This window comes from Schistocerca serialis, chromosome 4 (assembly GCF_023864345.2).
Source record: "Schistocerca serialis cubense isolate TAMUIC-IGC-003099 chromosome 4, iqSchSeri2.2, whole genome shotgun sequence".
NCBI classification, from domain to species: domain Eukaryota; kingdom Metazoa; phylum Arthropoda; class Insecta; order Orthoptera; family Acrididae; genus Schistocerca; species Schistocerca serialis.
Genome location: NC_064641.1, coordinates 648,191,592 through 648,204,827, shown reverse-complemented (window position 1 = coordinate 648,204,827; position 13,236 = coordinate 648,191,592). Strand labels below are relative to the sequence as shown.

The 13,236-nt window shown below is 46.6% G+C and overlaps 1 protein-coding gene across 1 annotated transcript in view; it reads left to right on the top strand.

Annotated features, from left to right (window-relative positions):
• The first annotated feature begins 9,800 nt into the window (after positions 1-9,800).
• The window catches only part of LOC126475507 (glycoprotein-N-acetylgalactosamine 3-beta-galactosyltransferase 1-like), a 363,292-nt gene continuing 359,856 nt past the window's right edge, over positions 9,801-13,236 (top strand). Inside the window, exon 1 of the mRNA XM_050103417.1 lies at positions 9,801-10,053. The gene's annotated coding sequence lies outside the window, so the exon portion shown is untranslated. The remainder of the gene's footprint in view (positions 10,054-13,236) is intronic.

The window sequence follows — 13,236 nt, the reverse complement described above, 5'->3', positions numbered from 1 at the left end:
CCGTTGTATTCCCGCGACATAAAGCTCTCTACATCTGTATTGTCTGGTGATGACAACTTGCGTTGATAGACTAACAATGAGTTGTGTAGCTTATCACTCATTTCTGTAATTTATTTTGAATATTAATCACCATTTACAGACGGCAGCTCTTCCTCATGCCATGTTTTGTGGTACTGTTGTTACAGGCTCGGTAAATCCTCGAAAGTGTGTATACGTCAACGTAATTGTTAGACATTCTCTGAATACATATTTTACACATATTGTTGGGGCGACCTATTGTTGTATTATAAAAGAAGTGAAGACCGCCTGCTGTGAAAGTTTATTTGATGACCATTTGCGACAGTAACTAGATGTGATCCTCAGAGTCTCACATCCCGCAAGAATATAAATACACGTTAGTCTCGTCGACACAGTGAGAATGTCATCCAATTATAGTAATACAGCTCCATAATTGTTTGTCAAATATGTAAAACATGCTCAATATGGATATTTTATTTAACATGTTGTATATGGTTGATAAATCAGCGTGCAGCAGTATTATTATGACTGAAGTATATTCTCAGTCTGCCTATGAGACAGATGTGTATTTACACTTCTGGGAGATCTGAGGATCTGCTCTACGCCCACAAGCTCCAAATGGTGCAACAATATCCAAAGCTCAGCGTGCACGACACAAATTCTGAACACAGTTCCTGAAGATAATCAAAACTCGACCCTACTTTCTCAAGAAATTCATGTCAGACGAGACCCACTTTCATTTATAGGTCTATGTAAAAAACCAAAACTTTAGGCGCTGGACACCGAACAATCCTCATCAAATGCATGAAAGCCACTCCATAACGCATAAGTTATTGTTTTGTGTGTCATATCTTTGCAGGATGTTACTGGTCCGTACTTTTGAGAATTATGCAGGTGGCACTGTTACAGTAACATCACATCGATATGATCTTAAGTTGCAACAGTTGGAATGCAAAAACTGCATCATCAGAACATCCATATGCAGTCATTATTGTTCAAGTAGGACGGTACAGCCGCTCACAGAGTCAGAACGCCCCTGACAGCCTTACGCAGAACATATCCGGAGTGTCTCGTATCCCGCTTTGATGATGTCAAGTGGCCAAATTTATCGGCTTTTTTTTCTGTGATGATTTCTGAAATCCAGAGTGCATGCTAACAGGCTAATACTGAGGACTTGAAAAATCATCCACGCCGAAATTAGGGCCATAGTAAGCTATACTCTTCTCAAGGTTATAGCGAGTGTGAGTGTTCGTGCCGAAAATTGCATCGCCAACAGTGGTGGAGATTTCTTTTTTTTTTTTACTTTATTGTTATTTTAAAACCTGTACAACAGGCAGGCTGTCAGCAGCACACTACGCTGCTCTTCAGCCATAGAATACACAAGGAGCAAAAACAGTGAGAAGACACATAAGTTACAGAACGGTGGGCAATAAAACAGGAGACACATAGAGACAAACACGGAGCCGTTCACACTCGTCGATAATCCACACTGCTCACGGATGGGACGACGCACAAACACTGAAGATGACGATGGCACTGGTGAACGATGGAGTGTGACGGTGAACACTGAACACTAAACACGACGGCACACACTAGACACTGATGGCGGTGATCTCCGGCGCGCGAATGTCCACTTAGCGTGTGCGAGTCCGGGGACCTGCCAAGAGGGGAACAGGGGTGAGGTGGGGGAGAGGGGAGAAAAAGGATGCCAATGGCTGAGGAGATGGGGGCAGGAGGAGAGGGACAGGGGAGGGAAGGCCCGGGGGAGGAGGGGGGAGAAAAGGAGGAGGAAGGGAAAAGGGAGAGAAGGGAGGGAGGGTGTCCAGAGGAGCAAGCACAGGAGGAAGGTGGGAGGATCAAAGTTGGTAGGAGGGGTAGATGGAGGGGAGGAGGGCATCATCAGGGAGGGGGAGCTGGCGGAAGCCACCTTGGGAGAGGGTAAGGAGGGTGGAGAGATGGAGACCGGGTGGGACGTGCGAATACAGGCGCGGCAGCGGGCGGGGGTGGGAGAGGATCGGGGAGACGAGCGGGTGAGGAGGATCGAGTTTGTGGGAGGTGTACAGGAGCCGTATCCTTTCAAGGAAAAGGAGGAGGTGGGGGAAGGGGAGGAGATCGTACAGGAGCCGCGTGGGGGAGGGGAGACGGATGCGATAGGCGAGGCAGAGAGCATGACGTTCAAGGATTTGGAAGGATTTATAAAAGGTAGGGGGGGGCGGAGATCCAAGCCAGATGGGCATAACAAAGGATAGGGCGGATGAGGGACTTATAGGTGTGGAGGATGGTGGAGGGGTCCAGACCCCACGTACGGCCGGAGAGGAGCTTGAGGAGACTGAGTCGGGAGCGTGCCTTGGCTTGGATTGTCCGGAGGTGGGGAGTCCAGGAGAGGTGACGGTCGAGGGTGACGCCAAGGTACGTAAGGGTGGGAGTGAGGGCAATAGGACGGCCATAGATGGTGAGATAGAAATCAAGGAGGCGGAAGGAAGGGGTGGTTTTGCCTACAATGATCGCCTGGGTTTTGGAGGGATTGACCTTGAGCAACCACTGGTTGCACCAAGCAGTGAACCGGTCAAGATGGGATTGGAGACGGTGTTGGGAGCGCTGTAGGGTGGGGGCAAGGGCAAGGAAGGCGGTGTCATCGGCAAACTGGAGAAGGTGGATGGGGGCTGACGGCGGCGGCATGTCCGCCGTGTACAAAAGGTACAGAAGGGGGGAGAGGACGGAGCCTTGGGGCACACCGGCAGAGGGGAAAAAGGTGTAGGAATCGGTGTTATGGATGGTGACATAGGAAGGACGGCGGGAGAGAAAGGAGCCGATCAGACGGACGTAGTTAATGGGAAGGGCGAAGGTTTGGAGCTTGAAGAGGAGACCGGAATGCCATATGCGGTCATATGCACGTTCGAGGCCCAGGGAGAGGAAGATTGTGGAGCGACGGGAGTGGTGGAGACATAAAGAACATAATTTATAAGAAGTGACGTGACTACTACGAAAGGGAATAACGCAGTATGAAGTCTTGTTCTTTCGGATGTAATGTACATAGGTAGCTGTACATCTTCATGGTTAAATAAGACGTTTAAAATAAGTCATTTTTTTCTGCCACACTCAAGTTATATTCTCTTATGCTGAATTCTAATACCGCTACCGTTGTTGATGTAACACACAAAGGTAAGATTTGCTTGCAAGGTGCGACACCTAGCAGCTAAACCTCTTCATTTGCTTACGTTGCACCTGCAAGCACAGTATACTGACGATGAGCCTGCTACGGATCGTTCGAATTTGTCATAGTTTTGTTATGTTCTTACACACATACACCAATAAAAGTTTTGCATCACCCCTTTATCTAAAAATTAATAGAAGAGGACACAGAAATTGGTTCTGAGGCATGCGTAGTTTATTTGCAATGTGTCCAGATCACCAAATCAAAAGAACAAATAGATCCGTAACAATAAAATCGTCTATTTCCCATGGGAGGTTTTTCACATCTAAGCAACGCCAGTACGCAGTGGAGCGTTCACTCGCTCGTAAGCAGGCTTGAATCCTTCGTGGCATACTACAGACGAAATCATCAATCCAGCCCTGGTCCAAATTGCCCCAATCTAGGATGGTGATTCCGCGTAAGTCACGAAAAATACGGGGGCGTTGTGGACGCGCAAAAACATTTCTTTTCAATCGCTCTCACACCTGTTCGATGGAGTTCATGTGTAAGGAACAGGCAAACCAATCCATTCTTGTGATCCTAGCATGCTGAAGGGATGTGTTCACAAGAACACCACGATGAGTACCCAAGTTATCACCCATCTAGCTGAAATTGTCACCAAAATGTTGACGATAAGACACCATTGCTGATTGCAGAATCTCATCCCTGTACCGTAGAACAATGAGATTGCCCTCAGCAACCACGGAAGGTGGACTGTGGCCCCATGCAATGCCACCTCAGAATATCACTCCACTACCAGGTTGTTACACATGTGGGGGACAGCGTTGGAAGCGTTCGGTACTACAGGATTGTCTCCAAACAAGTTGTATGCTACACTCCTGGAAATGGAAAAAAGAACACATTGACACCGGTGTGTCAGACCCACCATACTTGCTCCGGACACTGCGAGAGGGCTGTACAAGCAATGATCACACGCACGGCACAGCGGACACACCAGGAACCGCGGTGTTGGCCGTCGAATGGCGCTAGCTGCGCAGCATTTGTGCACCGCCGCCGTCAGTGTCAGCCAGTTTGCCGTGGCATACGGAGCTCCATCGCAGTCTTTAACACTGGTAGCATGCCGCGACAGCGTGGACGTGAACCGTATGTGCAGTTGACGGACTTTGAGCGAGGGCGTATAGTGGGCATGCGGGAGGCCGGGTGGACGTACCGCCGAATTGCTCAACACGTGGGGCGTGAGGTCTCCACAGTACATCGATGTTGTCGCCAGTGGTCGGCGGAAGGTGCACGTGCCCGTCGACCTGGGACCGGACCGCAGCGACGCACGGATGCACACCAAGACCGTAGGATCCTACGCAGTGCCGTAGTGGACCGCACCGCCACTTCCCAGCAAATTAGGGACACTGTTGCTCCTGGGGTATCGGCGAGGACCATTCGCAACCGTCTCCATGAAGCTGGGCTACGGTCCCGCACACCGTTAGGCCGTCTTCCGCTCACGCCCCAACATCGTGCAGCCCGCCTCCAGTGGTGTCGCGACAGGCGTGAATGGAGGGACGAATGGAGACGTGTCGTCTTCAGCGATGAGAGTCGCTTCTGCCTTGGTACCAATGATGGTCGTATGCGTGTTTGGCGCCGTGCAGGTGAGCGCCACAATCAGGACTGCATACGACCGAGGCACACAGGGCCAACACCCGGCATCATGGTGTGGGGAGCGATCTCCTACACTGGCCGTACACCACTGGTGATCGTCGAGGGGACACTGAATAGTGCACGGTACATCCAAACCGTCATCGAACCCATCGTTCTACCATTCCTAGACCGGCAAGGGAACTTGCTGTTCCAACAGGACAATGCACGTCCGCATGTATCCCGCACCACCCAACGTGCTCTAGAAGGTGTAAGTCAACTACCCTGGCCAGCAAGATCTCCGGATCTGTCCCCCATTGAGCATGTTTGGGACTGGATGAAGCGTCGTCTCACGCGGTCTGCACGTCCAGCACGAACGCTGGTGCAACTGAGGCGCCAGGTGGAAATGGCATGGCAAGCCGTTCCACAGGACTACATCCAGCATCTCTACGATCGTCTCCATGGGAGAATAGCAGCCTGTATTGCTGCGAAAGGTGGATATACACTGTACTAGTGCCGACATTGTGCATGCTCTGTTGCCTGTGTCTATGTGCCTGTGGTTCTGTCAGTGTGATCATGTGATGTATCTGACCCCAGGAATGTGTCAATAAAGTTTCCCCTTCCTGGGACAATGAATTCACGGTGTTCTTATTTCAATTTCCAGGAGTGTATTATCAAGGTACAAACAGATCGGAATCCGTCCGTAAACAAAACCAAAGGGCAATCCTGGCTCGTCCATTTTGCATGATTTCTTGCACATCTGTAATGGAGTCCGTAGTGTTACGGTGTGAGCAGTGTGTCAGAACTCTCCATTACATTGATTAAATATTACATTGAGTATCGAAAACAACGTAACCAACTTAAGGCTATTCTTTGCATTATGTAAGATATGCCTTCGGTGATGGCAGGTCTTACCACACTCAAGACCTGATTTCATTTAAAGATTTAGATGGCTTAACTACACTTGAAGATGGAATTCAAGGCAAAATTCGCAAGCATAGCGTGAAGCACAATTGCTGGGTTAGACCGCGCGGCCTATGGCGCCTTGCGGCTCCCCCCGTCGGAGGTTCGATTCCTCCCTCGGGCATAAGTTAGTTTAAGTTAGATTAAGTAGTGCGTAAGCTTAGGGACCTCCGCAGTATGGTCCCATAAGACATTACCACAAATTACAAAAAAAAAAAATTGCATGGTTAGGCTTGTGATTGTTAGTCAGAGTTTGCAATAATCCTATGTTTTGCTTGTCAGTTAAAGAAGCCTCCTTATCCTCCAAATAATAATACTTATTCTTCACATCTAATTCATAAATTTGCTGTGTTTATTAAATGTTAATGTAACTTTGAAATTGAAATAATTTGTTAATCTGGCCCTCAGCCATTATTGATACTTATACAGTCACTGTCAAGCATTTCCCCATTATTAATACTTTTCAAACTATCATTGGTCATGATGATTTCTGAAGTTTTTAAATAAACCCAATTTATGAAATCCCATGTTTCAAGTTATTTATTAGTAAACAGGACCCAAGCAAACTCCTTTTTATTAAATGCATTCATAGTAACAATAAGCTTTAGCCGCTGCTGCTGCGTACTGCTGCGAATTGGTGTAAACCACTTGGAAAAATACAGTCATCTAAAGAAGTAAGTGCAAAACTGACACACCACAAAATGTCATGTCCTCTAATCCAGTAAATTCCGTTGCACAAGCCAGATTCTGTATCATTTGTAAATTCTTATTCAAATACGAGGGTTGGAACTTTAATAGTGGCAACTATTTATTTACAGCTCGTACAAAATAGATACGTGTTTCAAGGTTTTACTGACCTTCAAAGTGAAATGATAATTAAATCAAGACCCTAAGCTGCCGACAGGCGTTGATATACATCAACGGGGACAGTTGAAATTGTGTGCCCCGATCGAACCCGGGATCTCCTGCGTACATGGCAGACGCTCTATCCATTATTTATTTATTTATTATTGCATTTTTTTCGGTATTGTTGGTTGCGTTTGATGTGGGCGGACGTCACAAGACATCCGTTCAAGTTGACCGTTGATTCCTTTACTCAGTTTTTTTTTACCGAGGGCGAACAGGCCTCCGAGCGAACACGCTGAGCTACCGTGCCGGCTACATCAACGGGGACAGTTGAAAATGTGTGCCCCGACCGGGACTCAAACCCGGGATCTTCTGCGTGCATGGCAGACGCTCTCTCCATCTGAGCCACTGATGGCACAGAGGATAGTGCGACTGCAGGGATTTATCCCTTGCACGCTCCTCGTGAGACCCACATTCCCAACTTAATGTCCACACACTACTTTCGTAGTGCCCTGCCCATTACACACATTACACGCGGCAGACAATCTTACCGAGTCGCGTAAGAGTTCGGGAGATGCATGTGCATCCGCACAGAAGGTCAATGGCCAGTTAGCCTTAACTATACGAAGATGGTGTCTGTTCTTTTGGACATGTCCGAAAGAACAGATACCATCTTCATATAGGTAAGGCTAACCGAACATTGACCTTCTTCTGTGCGGATGCACACGCATTGCCCGAACTCTTACGGGACTCGGTAAGATTGTCTACCGCGAGTAATGAGCGTAATGGGCAGGGGCACTACGAACGTAGTTTGTTGTCATTAAGTTAGGAATGTGGGTCTCATGGGAAGCGTGCAAGGGATAAATCCGTGCAGTCGCACTATCCTCTGTGCCCTCGGTGGCTCAGGTGGATAGAGCGTCTGCTATGTAAGCAGGAGAACCCGCGTTCGAATCCCGGTCGGAGCACAGATTTTCAACTGTCCCCTTTGATGTATATCAATGCCTGTCGGCAGCTTAGGGTCTTGATTCAATTATCCTTTCATTCTAGAAAGCTGCACGGTCACCGATGGTATCTGTTCTTTCAAACATGTACGAAAGAACAGATACCATCTCCATATAGACCTTCAAAGTAGTCACCAGCATTTTGTATAACCCTTTGCCAGCGATATGGAAGTCGTAGGATACTCTTACCGGTGCCAGTCGTGTTGAGAGTTCGAGCGGCGTGGTCTATTGCCCGATGAATTTGTAACAGTTCTGAAGCGAATGCCGTGAAGTGTTTCCTTCAGTTTAGAAATCGAGTTGAACTCACGAGGGCGTAAGTCAGGGGAGTTCAGTAGGTGGTATAGCACTTAGAGCCTCGTTAGTCAAACAAATCAGTAACAGCTTCTACTGTACGTGCTTGAGCATTGTCCTGCAAAATGACGATCAGGTCCTACAGAAAGTGTCATCACTTCTGTCTCTGTGCTGTTCATTGTTGGAACACAACTTACGACCAGCTTAGAGACAGAAGTGATGACACTTTCTGCAGGACCTGACCATCATTTTGCAAGACAATAAGACAATGCTGAAGCACGTACAGTGCAAGCTGTTACTGATTTGTTTGACTGGTGGGGCTGCTAAGTGCTGTACCATCTACTGCACTCCCCTGACTTCAGTCCTCGTGAGTTCAACTCGATTTATAAACTGAAGGAAACACTTCACGGCATTCGCCTCAGAACTGCTACAGATTCGTCGGGCAATAGACCGCGCCGCTCGAACTGCCAACACAACTGGCACTGCTAAGAGTATCCTGCGACTTCCACATCGCTGGCAACGGGTTATACACAACGCTGGTGACTACTTTGAAGGTCAGTAAAACTTTGAACCACGTATCTATTTTGTACGAGCTGTAAATAAATAGTTGCCACTATTAAAGTTCCAAACCTCGTATGCAGTCAGATACCTTAGGTATTCATTGTTACAGGTTCATTTGTTTCTGTAGTTTTTCATATTCAAATACGCAGTCAGATAGCTGATCCAAATGCTAGTTTTAAGTTTTTCATGTAACGGTCTGTTGATGGCTTAAATGACAGTGAAACTGACACTCATACAACACACACACAGTGTTATGCAGGTTAAATTCCGATTATTGATAGCTTAAGTTGCTTATCGAGTCCATTTTCACAGGCGAACTTATTTGTTGTAGGTACGTTACAACGATATACGACGTAAAGCTCGCCATGGTCGTCGTGAATGGCGATACGCATCTGCTAACAGTTTGATGCGATAGGCGCTTCGAAAGCCGAATAGATTTCTGGAGAACTCAGCCCAAGCCTCCGATCAATAAAAAGTCGCAGATATCGATCATCCTGTGCACCTGTCGAACGTGAACGGCCTATGCGGAGTAAATCCTCAACACTAACCATCAACTGCAACCAATTCCATCGCCGCACCACATCACTTTGACTCCGGTGTACACGTCGAGAAGCTTCTCGGGGTTGACAATCCTTCTGCGCGTATGTAATGATGCGGGCACTGTCATTAGTCAAAACTGTCCTTCGTGGCATGATGGATATTAACTCTAAGGTTCCATAGACGTCTCTCGCTCGTTCGTACCTACGTTTTTCATTCAGCTGAAATGCCGCGGTCCATTTGTATGTTGCGTTCTACCCGCAAGTAGCGCTAATAGTAATTACGTTTATGTTTACAGACAAAATCAGGGATTACGTTCTGCATCGTACAGTAACAATCACTATAGCAACACGCTTGCACGACGTACGGGGTTGGTGAAAACTTGTGTTGATGTGTATTTCGACGGTGCCTACCGTGGCTACAAGTTTTTTACGTTTTGTTTAGTACTTTAGGAAGACAAGTGTCTCAGGTTATGTACGTAAATGCTACTACCAATACTGCTGTATACTATAGCGAAACTCTCATTTTAAGTTTGCACATACCTTTTATCTTTTCTAGATCAGGTCATAAAAGAAAGAAAAAAAAATTGAAGCTAAGACTGTTTTAAATTCTACAAATTCTGCTATCAGCAGCTGTGTTTTAGGCAGTAGTATCCAAAGAATCCCAGCGTGTACGATCTGGCTTGTAAAATAGCTGACTGCTGCCCAAGCGGTGCAGGTCGGCAACTCAGCGGACCTTGTACTCGTCGAAAACTGATATCTCCGTCTTACACAGCAAAAGCTTGGCAGAAGCCGCGGCGGAGCGGCTTTCACGATATGACAGCGCTTAACGGCCAGCGGCATAAAGACCGCCTTTCAGTATTCGCAAAGTTACATCGGGTTGTGATAGTTTTTGTGTGCTCCCGTTCTCTTTTGCTCGGAGTAGCTTTCAGTTTCTGAAGTTCTCATAAAGCCCGCGGGATGCTTCCAGCAGCGCAGACGTCGATGTAGTGGATGTGACGACTGGAGATACCTGAGCCGTCACATGAAGAGATTGATACTATTTCGAAGCTGACAGGTAGGCTTAGCAAGCGCCGCTTTTGCCGAGAGTTGCACTTGCCGATCTAGTTAGCTACATGTTGGACACAGAATCTGTTGCTGATTTACGTTTCTGTTCGCGGTTGATGATTGGTTCCCTTTGAAATGAAGGAAAGAGAAAAATTATATGTCATTGTTGGCTGGGAGACCGGAGAGGTAGGTTCAGTCGCCTAATCGAGAGGGTTATCTTCCTCTACCAATAATGCTTTTTTCTGGCCGTGTGTGAGAGCTGTCTTAAACGTTTGTCAGCATGGAGATTATTACCCACCAGTTTCGAATATGTGTGATTTAGTCTACGTTTCGATACTACGTTATCCCATTTTCAGGGTTCTGTAAGACAAGGAAACATAACTGATTACTTCTCACTGCTGCGGATGGTAACAAAAATGTAATGGAAATCTCTAAATTACCGAGTACGAGGGGCGTTCACTAAATAATACAACACAATTTTTCTGAAAGCAGGTTGGTTTCGTTCGTGATTCCAGTTCACCATATTTTTCCGCACTGTTTTCACTACAAAACTCTGTTTTTCGACATAATCTCCGTTCAATGCGACGGCCTTACGCCACCTTACTGGGAAGGCCTGTAAGCCCGCATGGTACCACACCACTGCTCGCCGTCGGAGCCAACAGCTTGCTACAACAATAGCCTCCCCAGTAGCCACGTTCTGCTTCCCGCGGAGTTGGTCGATCACCTGGAATGAGAGTGCCCGTACGTTTCGACAGTGAAAAAGTCACATACGGTGACCGTTCGGCACACTGGAGATCGTAAGGGTTAGCGCGACCTTGTTGCGATAATGACAGACGCCTCGCCCAACGGCTCGCTGTGCTTTTGTTATTTCCAGGGCTCCTTAGATATTCTGTAGGTGACTAAGAATATCTGCGGTGCTCTCGTTTTCCACCAAAATAAACTCAATGAGAGATCTCTGTTTAGAGCGCACCTCCGTTTCAGACGCCATTTTGGAGGCTTCATACAACGCCGTCACTTATTGGTACTTCATGAAACAGTACGGGCTGAAGCGGGAATATTCCACGACAGAATTCCACAGTGCCAACCGAAACTGGCCAAGAAAAAACTTATGTTACGTTACTTATTAAACGCCCTTTGTAGATCTATGTACCTTACAATTAATGTGGCATTACGTACAGTCAAAAATAACAAGGAAGCAGCAAACATGCATTGTCAGACACAAAAGACAGGTATGGTGTCTGTTCTGTCGGACATGCATGTTCGAAAGAACAGACATCGTACCTTTATAATATACGCGGTGGTGGTGGTTAGTGTTTAACGTCCCGTCGACAACGAGGTCATTAGAGACGGAGCGCAAGCTCGGGTTAGGGAAGGACGGGGAAGGAAATCGGTCGTGCCCTTTCAAAGGAACCATCTCGGCATTCGCCTGAAACGATTTAGGGAAATCACGGAAAACCTAAATCAGGATGGCCGGAGACGGGATTGAACCGTCGTCCTCCCGAATGCGAATAATGTACGCGCTGACGGATAATGATTTTAGCCGGCCGAAGTGGCCGTGCGGTTAAAGGCGCTGCTGTCTGGAACCGCAAGACCGCTACGGTCGCAGGTTCGAATCCTGCCTCGGGTATGGATGTTTGTGATGTCCTTAGGTTAGTTAGGTTTAACTAGTTCTAAGTTCTAGGGGACTAATGACCTCAGCAGTTGAGTCCCATAGTGCTCAGAGCCATTTGAACCATTTGATAATGATTTTTCAGTACAAATACACAGTAAGACTGTGAGCGAAGGGGAATAATGGACAGAGGATACTACTCTGTAGTATGCGGAGTGTGGAGATTTGGGTCGGACGAGAGAGATGCTTGGACAACGAAGCGGTAAAGGCAAACGCCCGCGTGAAGCGAGATATCCGGGTTCGAATCACAGTCCACCACAAATTTTGCATTCATCGCTACTGAGTTGTATCAATGCCTCAATGCAGCAGAAGTTGGAAATTTATTTCGTAAGATGTAAATGACTCTTCCTTACACTTCTTGAGGTGACGCATAGCGCTCACTTACGGCTACGTTTACTAATCAATAGTCCACTGTCAGTCAGCAATCAAAGACTGTACTGTAAGTGTAGTAAACAGAGCTATGTGTGTATACTACGCGCTACGGTGAGCTGAAGGAACTATGTTTATATGTCTGACGACACATGTTGCAACTTGGTCGGCAAACAGTAGCTCGCGAATCACATGTGGCTCTTCGGCACCTTGTTTGTGGCTCTTCTACAACATACCACGCTCGGACGAGCACGTACAGTGCGAGTGAAACTTCGTGGCCCATGTGCAGGTTCCCGGCCTGGCGAGTCTATTTCGATGTGGCGTTAGACGGGGGTGTAGGTGAAATTACCATTCTCTCTCGGGACTCAGGCTGCTTTTACTACTTGTGGCGACGTCTTCGGAAGTGGGGGTGAATAATGCTTCGAAGTCAGGCCTGTGAGATAATGTTTAACGCGCTGAATTAATGCAAAATGGAGAAGCGTAAGGATCAGTTCTATTGGAGAGTGTGGAACTGTTTCTCGTGAAGTCTGAAAAAATGCGTGCGATTGGGCGAAAGGAGAAGATAATTATGTTGAGAATGCACTAACAAACGATCATTTGGAAAGCGATTTTATAAGAACTCTGAGTTCTGAGTCGGAAATGAGTGAAACAGATGATGATAATAACGTTTGTTATTTCAAAACAATAATTTTGATGTGTGGAAAGCTTTTCGCAACAGGTTTCAGAAATTTAGAAATAGTCAAGCGACGTTAGCTTTTGTTAAAAAAAGGTTTGTAATGTTTCTGTAACAAAATTACATTTTTCTGCCTTCAATATAGACACTGGAAGCTTTGAAATGCAATTGTTGGCTTTAAAACACAAAGAACTTTGAAGCTCTAAATTTGAACATCTTTGTGCTGAGATAAAAATATCGCGGAAAAACAAATGTGAACTTAGTTCATAGCACAAGTATTGTGCTTTGAAGAACCTAGAGAAGGAAGATATGTTGATTTTGAACACCTGGAATAGCATTCCTCACTCATTTAATCAGCTGAAAAAACTAGCATTTGCTGTGCTTTCATTATTCGTGGTCAACATATTTATGAGAAAAATCATTTCGTAGCGTCAAATTTATCAAAATAAAATAGAGAAGTCGTCTCATTGATGAGAGCCTGG